Source organism: Notolabrus celidotus, chromosome 17 (assembly GCF_009762535.1).
Source record: "Notolabrus celidotus isolate fNotCel1 chromosome 17, fNotCel1.pri, whole genome shotgun sequence".
Classification (NCBI taxonomy): Eukaryota; Metazoa; Chordata; class Actinopteri; order Labriformes; family Labridae; genus Notolabrus; species Notolabrus celidotus.
In genome coordinates this window covers 17,927,245-17,944,521 of record NC_048288.1, presented here as the reverse complement: position 1 = coordinate 17,944,521, position 17,277 = coordinate 17,927,245, and the positions used below count along the sequence as shown (strand labels likewise).

At 40.8% G+C, this 17,277-nt stretch overlaps 1 protein-coding gene across 5 annotated transcripts in view; it reads left to right on the top strand.

The window, feature by feature from the left end:
* Nucleotides 1-981: 981 nt before the first annotated feature.
* LOC117828694 (very-long-chain enoyl-CoA reductase) overlaps nucleotides 982-17,277 on the top strand; it is a 47,923-nt gene continuing 31,627 nt past the window's right edge. For all 5 annotated transcript variants that reach the window (XM_034705904.1, XM_034705903.1, XM_034705902.1 and 2 more), the window contains exon 1: nucleotides 982-1,209. The gene's annotated coding sequence lies outside the window, so the exon portion shown is untranslated. The remainder of the gene's footprint in view (nucleotides 1,210-17,277) is intronic.

The following is a 17,277-nucleotide window of genomic DNA, read 5'->3' as shown; positions in this document are numbered from 1 at the left end:
CTCTACTCCCCACATTTCCTGTCTCTCTTCAGCTGTCCTATCAAATAAAGGCAAAAACAGAACTTAAAATAAAAAAAATAAAAAAACTGCTGAGAGAAACCTGAAATAAACAAAAGGAATTTTGTTCCTTAAGGGTACAGTGTGTACTATTTAGCTGCATTCATCAGAAAAGACTTATATGAGCCTTTTATATCTAAATATAAGCACAGGATCCACGGGCACTGCTTTCCTGTACCGCCATGTTTCTACAGTGATACATGACAAATAACTAGTAACATAGACTTTTTTGTATTTAGTGCCCAACATGCAGTGCTTGGAAAAAAAGAAGAGAGTGGTTGTTGTTTGTAAAATAATTTTTAGACTTTCTGATGGTAAAAATGTGTTAGATCGACAGATAGGATGAACATTTATCTATTTCACCATGATTTAATTTTCTGTTAACGGCAGCTAGGAAGCTCCAAAGCACCACACAATGCACGCAGTGCAAAAATGACCAGGCAGTATTAACGTTTCATTGCACACAGTAGTTGTCAGTAGGGGAAGTGAGTTTAATATGGAGCTGTCAAACGATTATATTTTTTATTGCAATTTATCGCATGATTGTCCCTTGTAAACTTGCGATTAATTGCAAATTAATGACCCATTTTTTAGTTCTTTTAAATGTACCTTAAAGGGATATTTTTCAAGTTTTTTAATACTTTTGTCAAAATAGGAGTGGACATGCTTGCTTTTTTATTTCAATTTGAATATTTCTTTTGTAAACCTTTCAATCAGCAGTTTTGATTCTGTGTTTCAAGCTCATTAGAGTTAATGTTAGGGAGTTAAACCAATTCTAATTTGATAGGTAATATCTATTTTATATTGCTGGTAAAACAAAAATCTCCTTTGAAAAAAGAATGAAAAATAAGTGACATTTGAACACATCATGATGGCGTTTTATTCAACTTCGCCTAATAGTCATTTGTCCGACTAGACATTGAACATACCCTAATGTAGCCCTATCACCTGGTTGAGTTAGCTTTCTAGCTTCATGTCCTGTGGATTTTAACCTTTAACACGGATTTCAAGGCTTGATTACTATTTTTCATTTTGGGGACTTTCTACAATGTTTGGGTGAGATGCCGAGGAGGCTTTGTGATGAAGAGGAGTATGACTTCCCCACAGCAGCAGCAGATGACGGAGTTTTGTTCAACCTGAAGACACTTGAAGGTATTGCATTTAGCAAACTTTAGACCTATTCACACGTTCAACCATCCTCACGAACACCTGAACACCAGATTCGTCTTTGTGCAATTTGATAGCAGTATGATAAGCTCACACGTTGTTGATTCTCCATATTTGAAGAATGTGGAACCAGGTAAATTATTATCAGCTGTGGTGAGTGCTCTCATGTTTTATTGGGAGCATGCTTGATCAAACAATCTGACTTCAGCAGGGAGGATTTTTTTTGGGGGGGGGGTATCTCTCTTTCACACACTGCGAATAAAGCGGTCTGTGGCAGAGGGAGCTTCCCAGACCTGGTACTACTGTTCCATGCAGGGAAAGGTACGGTGGCCCTGAAGGACAAAACAAATTTACAAAAGATGAAACACTTTTACAATTTGGAGACGAATTTACATTTTGGAAAACATTTTTACATTTTATAAAACAAAATTACATCAGCAAAAAACTCTCACCAAGCCAAAAAACAAATTTAATAATAATAATAATAATAATAATAATAGTAATAATAATAATAATTCATATAAATTAATATAGCTCTTTTCTAAGTACTCAAAGTCGCTTTGCATAAGGTAAAAATCAAAATAAAACATAAATAAAACAAAACAGTGACAGAGGTGGGGCGGGGGTAGTGGTCATGTGTTGTATGCTTTTTTGAACAGGTAGGTCTTGAGGTGGTTTTTCAATGATTGAAGTGAGTCAGAGTTGTGGATGTGTGGAGGGAGAGAGTTCCAGAGATTTGGGGCAGTGATGGCAAAGGCTCTGTCCCCCAAGGTGTGGTGCTTGGACTTGGTGATAGGGGACAGGAGATTGGCATCTGATGATCTGAGGCGGCGAGATGGGGAGTGACATTTGAGGAGGTCGGTCAGGTAAGAGGGGGCGAGTTTATTGAGGGCTTTGTAGATGATGAGCTGGATCTTGGAGTGGATCGCTGCTGAATGGGGAGCCAGTGGAGGTGCTGAAGGATGGGTGTAATGTGGGCTGTGGAGCGGGAGTGGGTGAGTAACTGGGCAGCTGAATTCTGGACATATTGAAGTTTTTTGAGATCGGTGAAGGGGAGGCCATAGAGAATGCTGTTGCAATAGTCAAGTCGGGAGGTTATGAAGGCATGGATGAGTGTTTCTGCAGCAGAGGAGGAGAGAATTTACATTTAAGAAAACAGATATACAAAAGATGAAACACTTTTACAAAGCTGGAGACAATTTTACAAACAACGGAACACTTTTACTGTTAAGTCTGACTCCTTTTAGCCTGACTCCTAGTCTGAGGCTATGTGGTCTGAGGCCGTTTCATCTGGATTCTGACACATGATGAAGGTTTTGCGGAGATATGATGGAGCTTTTCCAGAGACATGATGCTTTTTGATCTGAGGTCTGACACCTCTCTCTGAGACCTGAGGATGTCCTAATATGTAAACCATGTCCATCTCAGTTTGGTTTCTCTCCATTAAAACAAACTAAATGACCCCTCACTCTATCACTTCCGGTATTTGGTACATTCCCTTTCTGTAAAAATGAAATGTTAATTTGTTTCAGAAATGGTAAAAGTGTTCCATATTTTGTACATTTATTTTGTCCTTCAGGTCCACCGTAGAGAGGGGCATTTTTCATGAGGGAAGATAGCTTTGCCATCATCTTCCTGTCCCCCAACCCTCTACAGGGTCAAGAGGACAGTCCAGGACAGAGCTAGCTTCCTGAGCTTCCTCTGTTAGTTGAGCCGTGATGCTGCTGCTCCAGCAGACCTGATGGAGTCAGCTCTGGCTTTTCTTATAGAATACATTTTTGACAACTGTCTCTGTAGAGTCACTGATGCTCAGACCTTATCTTGTTTCTTAAATTTTCTGGAGATCATTTTCATCCATTTTCTTCATTCAGGTTTTATTTCTATCCACTTCATCAATCAATAGTTCACAGAGCAAAGTGCAGTACGGGGCACTGCACAGGCTCTCTGCTGGAGGGGAGCGATACAACTTCAGTACAGCTGAAAACATTGACTCTTTTCTGCAGGAATTTTTTACACCTGCAGACATTTTCACCTTGCATCAAGCACGACCAATCAAATCACAGGTTTCCCTCTCCAGTGTGCTGGCTCTGTGGTGGAGACAGACAGGTGTGAGAGGATGTGAAACTAGAGGAAGCTGCTGTCTGTTGGACACAGAAAAAGAGGACATATTGGGTCACTGTGTGGTTTTGGTTCTTGGGGCAGACTGACCGGGACAGCTCAGTAGTCCTGACATCTGCCTTCACATTCCCTCTGTGCATCCAGACTGTTCTGTTGATCCTGTGACACAGATATAACCCTGTGCCATGTTGAGCAAGCGCACAGGGATAGTTGAGCGTGCATGTAGTGAGAAGAGAGACAGAGGGAGCAAGAGAGAGTAAGAATGTGAGCGATCAGGCAGAGGCCTGCCAGCGCACTGAGACAGATTTTGTGAGAGAGCACAGAAGGAGAACCGAGGAAGGGGGTTGTTAACGCTCATATGGATATGGCAAAGTATAATGTAAAGTCACTGAGCACATTGTGAAGTTTTGTTTCCTCAGTTATATCTTTCTTTTTTTTATAACTTCTATACAGAAACATAATTTGAAGTTCGTGCAAGCTAAGCTTTTGTGCTGAAGATTGCCCATCGATCATGCAGGAGTGAGACACAGACATAACGCCACAGAGCTGGGGATTGAGAGTTAGCTTTCACAAAACAGTCTGTGCATTATTTGTGAAATAACTGAGATAAAAATGTTGATGGAAATGCTTTTTTAATTTGATATCCTTACTTTCTTTCACTGCAGTGGTTAAGTGAAAAATGTCTCAACAGCATAATGGCACATTATTATTTTTTGTTGTTCACAGCAGACTATTACCAGCAACTGTTCCCCCCAGTTAATGTCTGGCTGCTCTTTTTTTGGCCCCACCCTGATTGGAATAAACCATTGGGAGGTAAAAACCCTGGGGTAAAAATCCCACTGAAACAAAGCTCAATCACCAAATACTGAAGATATTTCAAAGAGGGAAATCAAAACACATCACTATCAATTCAAAATAAAAAACATCACGCAGTAAGATTTAGCACTATTTGTGGTGACACAATCAATAGACTAATCAGGAGCTCCACACTGACCTGCCAGGCAAGGTCACTTACCCTAATCACTCCGCTGTGGGGGAATGTGGGTCATGTGAAAAGCCATGGGGGAATCATTTTCATAAGATGCATATGTATTATTTTTCTATATTTACCATTTTTAACTGAAATCACAGAAAAAACAAAGAACACTTCTGACTCTTCAGCTCTGCTAAACTTTCTGCAGCATCAAACGTCTGTTGCAACAGCCCTGCAGCACTCACTGGTCTAGTCGTTGAAATGCTAGCTGCGGCTACTGCTGCTTCCTGTTTCTTCAGTACAGCTTTGATGCAATGACGACTTTTCAGGTGACTTCAAAGATTTGTTGTGTTCAAACTTGAGGACTTTTTATTCCACTCTGAATATTTTGCAGCAAATTGCAGTCGTGGGATAATCTTCTGAAACAGTGAAAGACATCCACACCGGTGACACTATTTTTACTCTTTCCAGCACACCGCCTCCTACTGTGTCAGAATGTGTAGGCTTGTTAATAAGTAAATGAAAGCAACTTTTTTAGTTTTTAATGGATAAAACTAGGGATGGGAATTGATGCGATTTTATCACTGTCAATGCCATTGTCGATCGTGCTTATCAATCCAATTCCTTATCAATTCTCCTAACGATTCCTAAGTATTTTTCTGAGGGGGAAAAAAGGTAGTTCTATGCAGTCTTCCTCACCAAAATGAACCATTTTATTTTTTCCAAAATTATGTCTGCACAAGGCTGAACATGAACACATTCAACTTGAACATACTGAACAATAGGTTGACCTCATTCTCGGCCGTGTGAGTCCGGACTTGGCCCCTCGAGCCTGGATGACTGGAAGACTTTGAATTTGGAGAGGAAAAACACTTTTCCTCTGGGGGTCATCGCGGAGGTATTTTTATCGCTCTCGGTGCCTCATTGTCGGCCGCGTGAGTCCGGACGTAGCTCCTGGAGCTTGGAGGAAAATACTCCTCGTGTTTGAAGGAGTTCTGTGTCGCAGAGTGAGTGATGTAACGCGACGCAATGGGAAAGGAGTCGTTAAAAAGAATCGATAACATTTGAGGTGTACAATTCCGATGGAATTGATCAATTTGAACTAGTTCTAAGGTGGATCCGGTTTTCGATTTCCACCTCTAGATAAAACTGTATTACCTTTTTCACCCTGTCCAGACTTGGTGCATTTTTTGGATGTCAAAAATGTGGACAACAGCTGCACGACCGCCACCCTTCATGGGTTTTGTTTGCCAGTTGCTATCTTTCCATTGGAAGGAGCTTTAACTCACCTCTTTATAAAGAATTTATATAAAGTATACTTTGGGTTGGTGAGGTGGTAATGGGTTGAAATACATTTCAAAGGGGCTGCGTTCTGTAAAACAGTGAAAACCACCACTCTATAAACTCAACAGGCTCAACATGACCCACAGTTATTAACTCCATGTCTCTCCCTGTCTCTGTCCTGCACTGATATGACACAGCCATCACTCTGTACCTCACAGCTAGCTTTGGTATTGAAAAACTTTGACCTCTTACTATTAAGGTGAAAAGTGTTCTGTATAGTACAAAATATCCACCACTCGCATCCTCTAACAGCATCTTTGGATCATAGACTGTCTGATGGACTGCAGCCTTTGTGTGAGGGTAATCAAAGACAGGTGGGCCCGGTAATATCATCACAGATTGTGCTTTAAGAAAAAACACCTCTCCTCGCACCACATCACCAATCTGGTATCACTGGTGTGTGTCCAGAACTTACTTTGTGATAAAGTGTTGTAATTTACTTTCCTCTGCAGCCACATTTTTACTCCACCTGCCTGGTGTACTTCCATTTCAGCTCCTGATTCTCAATGTTCTCTCAAATTATTTTCTGTGACGGAGAGAGATGGAAAATATTTGTTTGTAGTGAGAAAAAGTGAGAGTGAAGAGAGAAAAAGGCCATATATGCTCGGACTCATTTGTTCAAAAAAAGCTGGTAGAGTATTTCGTTTTTCACATGAAATTACAGTGCCGGGATCAACAAAATCCCACGCATCGTTCAAGATCAGAGCTGCTTTGTTTCTTCATAAAGGAATGGACAAGTACCAGTTCCATCCAAGTGGGATGAAAGAAAAATGTATTTTTGTTTGAATGCACAAAGCAGGAGATATGTACTGCGGAGGATGTCATTTTTTCTATTGAAGCACCAGTCCCTGTAGTAGTCCCTGCATTAATCAGCACTTTATTTTGACCTGTCCATGGAGGAAATGCTCAGCATTGATTGTAAAGGTTTAAAAAATATTGTGTTTTGGGAACTTGGCTGGGTTGTTTTTTTCCCTTACTGATGCTTAAGCTGTATGCAGCTGCAGTGAAGAAACCTTGATGTTTTTTGATAGAAACAAAGAGGAGTGATGCTTTGTCACAGTGTTTTTCTCTGGTTTGTTTGTTTTCCAGACTCTTTATTTCCCAACAAACACTGGAGTTGTGAAACTGTTGAAAAATCAATGCCCATAAGGGACCATTCAAACCAGCAAGATGAAAGATGAATATCTCTGCCATTAACTGACTTCCCTTTTTGGATGTCATTACATCTCTAACGTCTGTATTGACTCCTTAATTGTTTGAAAACAATAAGGGCACATTTTGGCCGTTCTGGCCTAAATAAGCCAGAAAACTGCATCCAGAGAGCAAACTGTGCCTATCAGGATGATATTGATTTTGTGTTTTTGGATCGCTAACTATCACAATTATGCAATAATTTCATGTCATAGTTTTACCGGCCTGGGTACACCAAGCAGGTGGAGTAAAAATGTGTCTCTTTAACTAAAAATCAACCTTTAACTTATTACTTACTTCTCCATATTGAGTCCTAATCAAGCAGCAACCTCCGGTCTACAAATGAGTCCAATGCAGAAGTGTTAAAAACTGCAGTTCATCGAGGATCAGCTGGAGGCTGGCTCCGAAAGTAGCGGAAACCACATACACACCAATTCAAAAAAAGCCGATCTTCACAGCAGAAATAAACATGTTTACAGCCTGGTACAAAAGACGAGTGTAGTCTGGATAGCTCATTTCTCCATCGGCTCTCACTGTGAGGAGGGTGAGTTTTTTTCTAACACAGCAATTTCGAAGATATTGAGATTACAAATCTTCCAGTGAGAGGCACAGCTGACTGCGGGAACACTAGCTGTTGGCCAGGAGGCTCAAACTCCACCTCTTTACGTCACACTGGCTCGACAGAAGCAATATGGCTGCCGCTGACGATTGGCCTCAAAACAGCTCTTCAGAAACAGATGGGTGACGTCACGGATACTACATCCATATTTTATACAGTCTATGGTAACCACCCACTTTGCATCCTGCGCTTCCTTTACTGCCCAAATTGTGCGGCGCTTAACAAGAACAATGTGATCTGACACGCCCTGGTTCATGTTGCACCATGCGCTTTGGACTGTGTGATCCAATTTGGAAATTTTGTCCACAGTCCCTGTGTTTTTGTCACTCTATAGGGATCTCTGTCGGGTCTAACTGCCCTTAATCTCAGCAGATGTTTGTCTGTTTTGCTCCCAATTTTGTTGTTTCCACTTCTGAAAGCAGCCATGTTGAAAGATGTTTTGTCGGTCAGTTCAACTATTTCATAACTATTTATATCTTTGCATTTATATTGCATGTCATGGTGCAGCCAGTGACAGCCTTGACTTCATATCTGTGGTTTGCTGTCAGTTAATGCTTTAGTATTTCATATGAAGTGTTGACTGAGCCTTGCTGTCTCTCCCTGCTCCTTGAATAAACCAGGACACCAGTCAGACCAGGATTTCATTTACACTGACATTTAAGAGTGCAGGACAGAAGCTGTACCTGCAGGAAGGGAGAGAAGGGGTTACTAGCACAAATAAAGAAGAGTGATGTAAGCAGGTGAACCTGCACACACCAATCCATGTCATTAATCAAGACATTGTGCAAGTCAGCATACAATATGGCTCTTTATTTTTAACTCTGCTCATTTCAGCATCAGCTCAGTCTGAAGTCAGAGCATGCAGTTTCGCCTCTAGGAGAGCAAACTTCAATGTCATGGTTAATTTTATGTTACATTTTAAGAAGCAGACAAAGCACCAACATATATTTTAGAGGAATTCACTACAGCTCTGATGACTGAGCAGAAGGAGGCTGGAGGGTGTGAGGACTCAGGGTTAAATCGAAGAGTCATTCGAGTCGTTATCTGAAAGAGCCACCCGCTTTCTCCCGATGACTCTCCACCTCACCCTCACCACCACGCAGCACAACGAGGAAGAAACACTCCTCTCCATAAAATAATCCATAAACTGTCGATGGGAATGATGGAGAGATTCCTGGAGCTGCAGTGACATTTTTAAGGGTCAACTATAAAAGACAAGAACATGAGAGATGGAGGGAAATCATTACTCTTCTGGTTCACGCCTCCTTATCACGCTCCAACAGCTGAGGAGGAGAGAGACGGAAACATATGCAGAGAGTGGAGGAAGGAATATTCCTGTGTTTTTATGCATGTCAGGTGTCGGGGCTGCAACTTGAATTTCATCTCATCTGTCCTCCTGTTAATGTAAATTACACACTCAAACTGAGAACTTAGACGCTGCCAGAATGGAGAGATAAATCTGAAAGCAGTGATACATTTGGATGGAAAAGAAATGAATCCAACTGCAGAAACCGTGTCAAATTTTTGAAGTGCTATCAGTGGATCAAGTCAATTTAGTGCTGAAGAGATTATTCAAATGAAAGGCTGAAAAATGTGCATCAAAGTTTTGGGATATTGGTCAGAGAAGACACACCTTTTAATTTCAGACACATCAACACATCGAGGTTTGTAGATTTATTCATCTGAGGCCTCGGGAGCTACATCACACACTTACAGGCTTCAAAGAACCTGCCTCTTGTCTTCAGAGCTAATAAATCACACCATGCCTGTACCATCCACATTATATGGCACCAAGCTAGCAGCATGAGGAAAACACATGCAAGGAAGCGCTGTTTCCACCGCTCCTTTCTGAGGCGGCTGGGCTCTGCCTTTAGGCTATGCTTTGTCTTTGCCTCCTGCTTTCCAGCTTCTGACGATCCTCAGGGGGCGCTGTGCAGAAAGTGAGCGAGTGATTGAACTTATAGCTCACTGCTCTTCTTACAGCCTCACTCACAGACACTTCCATACAGCAGCTGTGCAGGAACAGCAGGCTAGCTCTGTTTGCCATGAAACATGAAACAGGACGCAGTTTTAAAGGCATGCCACAACAGAGAGACGGATCATTAGAGATTCAGGCTGCTCGGCTCCCCGTCAGCAGAGAAGAATGGCAGATTGGTGTGGTGGTAGTTTCATCTTGCTTCACCTTTTCTCATTAGCTGCACATAGTAATGCAGGATTTTATGCTTAAGCACCAGGGACAGCGTTCATTTGAAGGTCCTATGTCAGCTGCAGCCCTGTTCAGAGGCTCTGTTTGAAAATTCAGGTGGAATGATGGTTCAAGCGCAGGTTCCTCTCTCAGCTGGGTAACAATCACTTTAGGGACGCACACAGATCATTTAGCCCCAGGCGAGGTCACCCCTGTCCCATATACATAAAGCTTTAATCTGCCTACAGCGGGAGAACAATAGCCTTCAGGTCACCTTTACTGTCAGAGTCTCTTTACTGCTGGAATAATGTCCAGAGAGTTTGGTCTGATGAGACATTAAAGCACTAAGACATTAAATTATTGAAGTCCTTCAGAATCATCTAAAACTTCAGAGCACATCTAAAAATCTCCTCCGAAAAGAAGAGCTGTTTTAGGGGGTCTGAAGATTGTTAGAGCAATGGTGCTTGCATTTTTAACGCCCCCTACAGGTCTGCTATTATTCAAAGAAAAAAAACTCAAAGACGAATTTAAGCAATGCCGTTGAAGAAATCCAGACTCAGGATTTTACAAGCAGTGATGTACAAAGAGGGAAAAATTCCAGGAGTTTCAAATGGGGTGGCGAATTCAGAATTAAAGTAAGGGAACATGAATTGTCATGTATCATGCATGAAAAAGCATGAATTCATTCATTCCATGCCTGATTAGCTATCAGTAATTTACATGTATTAATGGTATCTCATGCCTGACTTCATGATGGCAAATTTCACTAGTTTATGTATTAGCTAAGGCGTTTGAATCATCATGACTTTTGAGTTGTGAATGAAGTTAATGACACATTCATGGGTGAGTCTGTAGCTAAAGGGACAAGACTCAAACCTGTGCAATCAGCTGATTTCCAAGTACTTCAGCAATACTTCTCCATGACTTCATCATATTTGTGGCTCCTCAAAGAAGGCGGGGCCTGAGCTGTCTTTAAAGTACATAAAGTACAATCATTGTTGTCTGATTTTGAAATCCTACGCGTGAACCTTTGATGCTTTTTCTACAATTTTTGTGTCAAATTGAGCATAGCGATAGTTCAGGTAGTCCACGTAGTCAATTTCAAAAAAAGAACATCAGCTGCTCTTAACGCCAGCCTTTATCAGCTTGTAGCTTTATTTGCAACCCAGCTCCTCCCTTTTATGCTGTGTCTGATTTTACCAAAGACATATATTTATTGTCACTGATGCTAGCCCTGTTATACTCTGGGAGGTCTTTGCTGTTACGAGTTTTGCAAATTAGAGGCACAGCTGACTTGACTGACAGGCTGGAACACTGTAGTTTTAGCCAGGAGGCTCAAAACCCTCCTCTTTACCTCACACTGGCTAGACAGAAGTCAGGGCGAGTTCAGCATTTCTAATATGGCTCCTTCCGCAATTGGCTTCAAAACCAAGCGGCAACCTCCGGTCTCAAACTATGAAGCCCACGCGGAAGTGTTATAAACTGCAGTTCATCGAGAATCCGCTTGAGGCTGGCTGCAGAAACACCGGAAACCACATAGACACCAATTCAAAAAAGACGATCTTTGCTTCACCTGGTTCAAAAAACAGCTTGGCTCTACGTAGTTAATTTCTCTATCGGCACACACTGTACTGGGGGAGGATTTTTTCTAACGCGATGGTTCAGAAGATATTAAGATTAGAAGTTTTTGCCCAAATAAGGACATGACTGACTTGACTCCCGGACAGGAACACATAGCTGTTGGCTAGGAGGCTCAAACTCCGCCTCTTTACGTCACACTATGCCTGGTTGAGTTCCGTATTTCCAATATGGCTGCCGCCGTCGATTGGCTTCAAAACAGCACTCAGGAACAGATGGGTGACGTCACGGATACAACGTCCACTCATTATGCAGTCTATGGTTACAAACTCCATTTGACAACAGGTTAAAGAAAAAAAGTGGACTTGATAGGAACTGAAGGGACAGTTGATCATTCACCATGGGTTTGACTCCTTTATAAAGACCAGTAGTGACGTGTTTGATAGTTTACACAGAACTTTGATAAAAAACACGTCTCAGTAAGTACTTTTAAAACCAGCCAACTTTGAAGCAAAGCTGTTACTGATGCACATGTTGCCCTCTCTAAAAGCTGATCCTGCACTGCTCTGCAGGTTTAATATTCATACCCGCATCCTGACCAGACGTCGAGTGTAAAACACTTTGACAGAGCGTCAAAGCACTCTGATGAACCCCTCCCCACCCCACAGAGACATCACCCTCCTTTCATCCACAGTGAACCTCTGCTGGGAGCTGAATAAACATTATGAGTCTAAATGTGCGGACATTTTTAGTGTCGTGGCTCGGGACGGCAGCGATACATGAATCCCCCCTGGCAAGGAGCAGCCTCGGGCTAAAGTAAGGCAAGCTCTCACTGTCAGACCCAGAGGACACGCAAAGCTGACAGGAGCTCACACAACCTGATTCAGACGATAAGGTTAGGCTGTGTTACTAGTGTCAGCTGGGCTAACGATGATCATCTCTGTTTGCTCAAGACTCACTTCAAATACTCCATTTGGAGTTTTCTCAAGCTCAGGAGAACTTCAGATGTCCTCCTGATGGTCAGCTCCCTTGAAACATTTTACCTTCACTGCAGAGCAAGATCCCTCAAAGCTACATTTTTGGATATCCCCAAGATAAAACAGTGTCTTAATTGCATGTTGACTTTTTGGAGAAAGTCTGATGAAATCCAGTGAAATATTAAAAGCAGTTTAATGCATAATCACAAACTGCTGAGGATAATTCATCTGCTTTTTCAATCAGATGTATTTTTGAAGTTCATAAGGAGGGCACCAGGGAGATGCTTTTAATACAGTGATATGATCAAATGAGAAACAAACAAATTAAAACAGTGAAGAAGTAAGCGACAGACAGAGCAGTTATAGTTTATTAAAACATTTTTAGTGTCACTTCAGGACTCAGGTAGGAACATCCGGGAGGCTCCGTCATAGAAAAGAGACCAACTCTTCACAAAAAGTTCCACAGGTTTTCAACCAAAACCAACTTTCCTATCAAAACCCACTCTGCACACAGTACTGTCGCACTCTTTGGAAATATGAACTGGGTGTCAAGGCAAAATCTCTGTACAAAAAACACAAGCGGAATCCACCAACCAGCAATAGTTGGTCCTCAAGAGAGAACGGAGGGGTGTGCTGGTTTCTCTGAGCTGAAAAAATATGGAAAGAAAAAGAAAAGTTTGAAGAGTTCAGAAAGTGAAACTTATAGAAAACAAGTGGAACTCCTTTCACCTAGCACTGGCTTTAGTTTTGGCACAGGATTGTTTATGTTTATTTGTTGGTTAAACAACATTAAAAAATGTACTTAAGTGAGTTTTGTATAGCAGGGAGGCACACACTGTGCAGGGTATTTCATTGAAAGTTACATCACACAATTGTCCTTGATAACCTGCGTAAAGTACTGAAAGATATAACTATTGAAACTATTATGCTGCTAGGAGTAGAGAGTACATACAGTGTTGACTGTTTTTCTCAGACAAAGTTATAAAAGCTGAATTATCTGTTTTTTTGTGAGGGGAAAAAAAACTATGAAACTAGACTGAAAGATGAGGCCGATCCTACCGTGGGATGATTCTAGCCCATCCAAGGTACCTGAAGCTGCTGTATCCCAACATGTTAACTGACATTAAATGCCAAGAACAAAGTGACAACCATAAATCATTGGCAGAAAAAAGTATAATGGCGTATAATGGGGGATCTGTTGGAAACCTCTGAAGTAGGGCATGTGTCCATTGACTGCATTTTTGGCCTTTTTCCTTAACAGAACTAACCTTTGTAGCTCTCCGCCTTCTAAGCGCTAAAACGGCCTCAACATCAGACGTTTTTTGAAAACAATTCATCTTAACACTGCTTTGTCAATCAATGTTACTTCTCCCTCAATGGCCAGTGAAAACCAAGAAGGGGCAGGCCTCCTTTTCAAAAACAATGGCAGAAGAAAAACTGGCACAAATCCCAGATCTAGATTTGCTGTCAACGCCAGGACACAATTTCTTTCCATTATTTTACATATTTTTTGTAAGATTTCCCAAAACAACAGCAAATATTGAGCATACAAAGTAAGGTTCAATAGAATTGGTGCAAACAACTCAGAAAATTAAGCTGTTGAAGCAAAATTTAACTGAAAGGAGCAGAATAGTGGTTGCAGTTAAGGTTGCAGCACAGTAGCCAACTCTTAGGACGGTTTCTTTTTCTTCCCACAAGCTCTAAGTTCAAAACTGCATTATTAAACTTCCATAAGTTCACTCTGAAAGAAAGGCATTTATCTATGTTAGTTATCAGCAGCAAACTGTTTTGATTCTGAAGATAACTAGAACTAATTTCTGCCCAGCACAAAGAAATCCATCCATGAAACTGAAGGATACTCCAGAAATCAGCTGACGGCCATGCAAGGTAGATACAATTTGTAGTTCATGAGTCAAACATGCATAGATACAGGTGTGATATATTTTTTCAGACAGGCTGACCTGTTATAAGTGGAAGCTGCTCAACACAGTATTAAGGTCAGATGACATTTCCATTAAAGCATTGCTCAGCAGTTCATTTTTATTGCCTGGAGAAATGATCCACAGTATAAATAAAAGAAACATTTAAACAATCACTTTGACCGGACGGTGCTGAAACATTCTAAATCCATTGTCGGGAGAGAGTGTAGGACCAACCTGCAAAATGTCTGCCCAATATCAAATTCTATAGATCCAGAAGAGGATTTCCTTTCTTCAGCATTAGGAAAGAAAACTCACTTTAACCTAGTTCTCAACATTTTATCCCCTCCAGCCTGATCTGAAATATCCTGTTGAAGAATTTCCAAAAGCTGTGTGTGGATGTGAAGTTCAGGGAGAGACTGATAAACAGCCTTCAGGTATTCAAAGTAAGGGATAACAAAAATTTAGCTCCTACAGAGACATCATTCAAAGGGAGTATCGTGTAACTATAAGGACATGCTAACAAAGTGCAGGAAAGTATTCAAACACACAAGGTATCTGCAGAGTGTAAAAGACAAAACTAAAGTACGGTAAAAAGCAAAGTTGCCAGATACCTTAAAATTAAAGTAAATAACCATACCACAGAATAATTAATAATAAACTGTAAAAGTGCAGTCATATTTGATTAAGTTATAGTGTATTATGATTGAAAAATGTCAGTTGAACTGTGGAAATAATAATAATGATAATTATTATTATTATTATTATTATTATTATTATTATTATATGTTGATATAATCATAATACATTATTCCCTGTTGCCTAGTTTTGACATTAATTCCATCAATACATGCGAAAGCTGCACAGTAATGTGCATTTATATTGTCTAGAAACCTTTTCCAAGATGACGGCAGTGGAGAACCATCTCAGAAGCCTGAAGATGGCGTCCACGTGTAAATATCTATGAAAATTCAATGGGTGATGTCACTGAGTCTGCGTCCATGTTTCACATGGTCGATATGACCTGACCCAAACATAGCACTCTGTTTTTCTAAACGTTGATGCTACAGTAAAGACACATGCTACAGGTACATTTATCACGGCAGCAGCAGGTCACAGCTGAATAAAGAGCAGCTAGGGATCTAGGGCTGGGCGATAATTCAATAACGATAATTATCATGATATAATTTTTCTCAATATAAATATATCAAATGTTTGATAAAAATTTTAAATATTTAAACCTGTAATTACACCCACCTACTACTGGAAAGGGAGGGTGGGCAAATGTGCCTTAAACATTAGTTGCCAGTCTAAAAATATGAGTCCAATGCGGAAGTGCTAAAAACTGCAGTTCATTGAGAATCCGCTTGAGGCTGGCTCTGGAAGTACCGGAAACCACAAACCCATGAATGGGAAAAAGACGATCTTTACAGCAGAAATAAACATGTTTACAGCCTGGTACAAAAGACGAGTGTAGTCTGGATAGCTCATTTCTTGATCGGCGCACACTGTGAATTTGTGAATTTTTTTCTAACGTGGCAATTTTGAAGATATTGAGATTATGTGTCTTCCAATGAGAGGCACAGCTGCCTGTGAGAACACTGTAGCTGTTGGCTAGGAGGCTCAAACTCCGCCTCATTACGTCACCCTGGCTCGACAGAAGCAATATGGCTGCCACCGCCAACTGGCCTCAAACAGCTCTTCAGAAACACATGGGTGACATCACGGATACTATGTCCATATTTTATTCAGTCTATGGTTGCAACCCAACATTAAAGAAATATTAGAATCTACAAACAAACTTCACTTAAATTTCATCTTACACAAAAGACCTGCTTCCTGTTAGCACTGTCAAAAATGAGGGATTCAAGAAGCAGATACAAGCCAACAAACCATTTGGTTTCTTTAACTTTCAGGGGCAAAAATCTGCCTTTAAATTTAAATGAAATAATGATTTGATATTTATAGTGATAATTATCGATATTCACCGATTTGAATTTTTTTTCAATATCGCTCAGCTCTACATGGAACAGACCCGGTCATTTTCCCCCAAATGCTGAACAACCAGGACACACAAGCAGCAGCTTTCTGACAATATCTCACTACGGGATTTTTTGTTAGTTTTCTCCACATCACAAGTCCATCACCAAACACACTGAAGTTCTATAACAATCATACTTGAATAAGATTGTACGCTCTACAATATAAACCCAATTTGCACCACATCTTAAAAACTCTCCTTCCTTTTTGAATTCAAGTAGCTGATTGTGTTTCTTGGAGGCTTTGCTGAAATACTCATCATGAGGCAGTAATGCAAAAATCTTGTAAAGTGTGAAACTACATTTAGAAATGAGGAGGGAACATGTCTTTCTAGCACTTCTGAATTCTTCTCCAATTTTGTTGCCCATTTGCTTTTCTTCTCCAAACTTTAGTCTCATCTGTGCACAATTATCTTTTTTATCAGTTATTTCCTTCATTTTCACTGTCCTTTTCCTGTTTCTTATCCCTTCAGCGTCGCAGTGTTTCTCCTCTAATAGAATCCTGAAGTTCTCCATTAAGGTGCTCTTGTTTTTCTGCTTCTTATCTGATGTCGCTTCTCCCTCGCTGCCTTCACGCGCTCTTCACTTTTTCCAAATCTCCTTCAATGGCTGGCTCGTCATTTTCTCTCAGCTGTCTGGTACCTCTTCACTTTATGTCACTCCTGGTTTTTCAGTTTTCTGCCTGCTCTGAACATCCTGTGCCAGCAGCTTTTATTCCTCTATGTCGGTCTCAGCTGTTCCATTTTGTTCCTCTGAGTCTGACCTTTAGCACAAACTGCTGCTTACTGCCCAGAAGGTCATTTCTATTTCCTCATTTTGACTGGAGGGTCCTTTTTTTTTTTTGCAGTTTAACACTCAGATTTTCTCCCAAGTGGCTCTTAGTTAACAGGCAGTCAGTGGAGAGAAAATCAAATCACCTGCTGACATGCACAGTGAGCCCATAGGTCAAGGCCATTGATTTCATTTTATCCTAGAGTCCGTCTGAGGAATCTGCAGCTTTTTGAAAGAGGCTTCTGTAAGTAACTGTAAGAACATGCTCTGGTGGTATAACGGTATGAATGAGTAATGACTACACTGTTGAGACTTTTTTACTTACACTGAAGTTTTTGA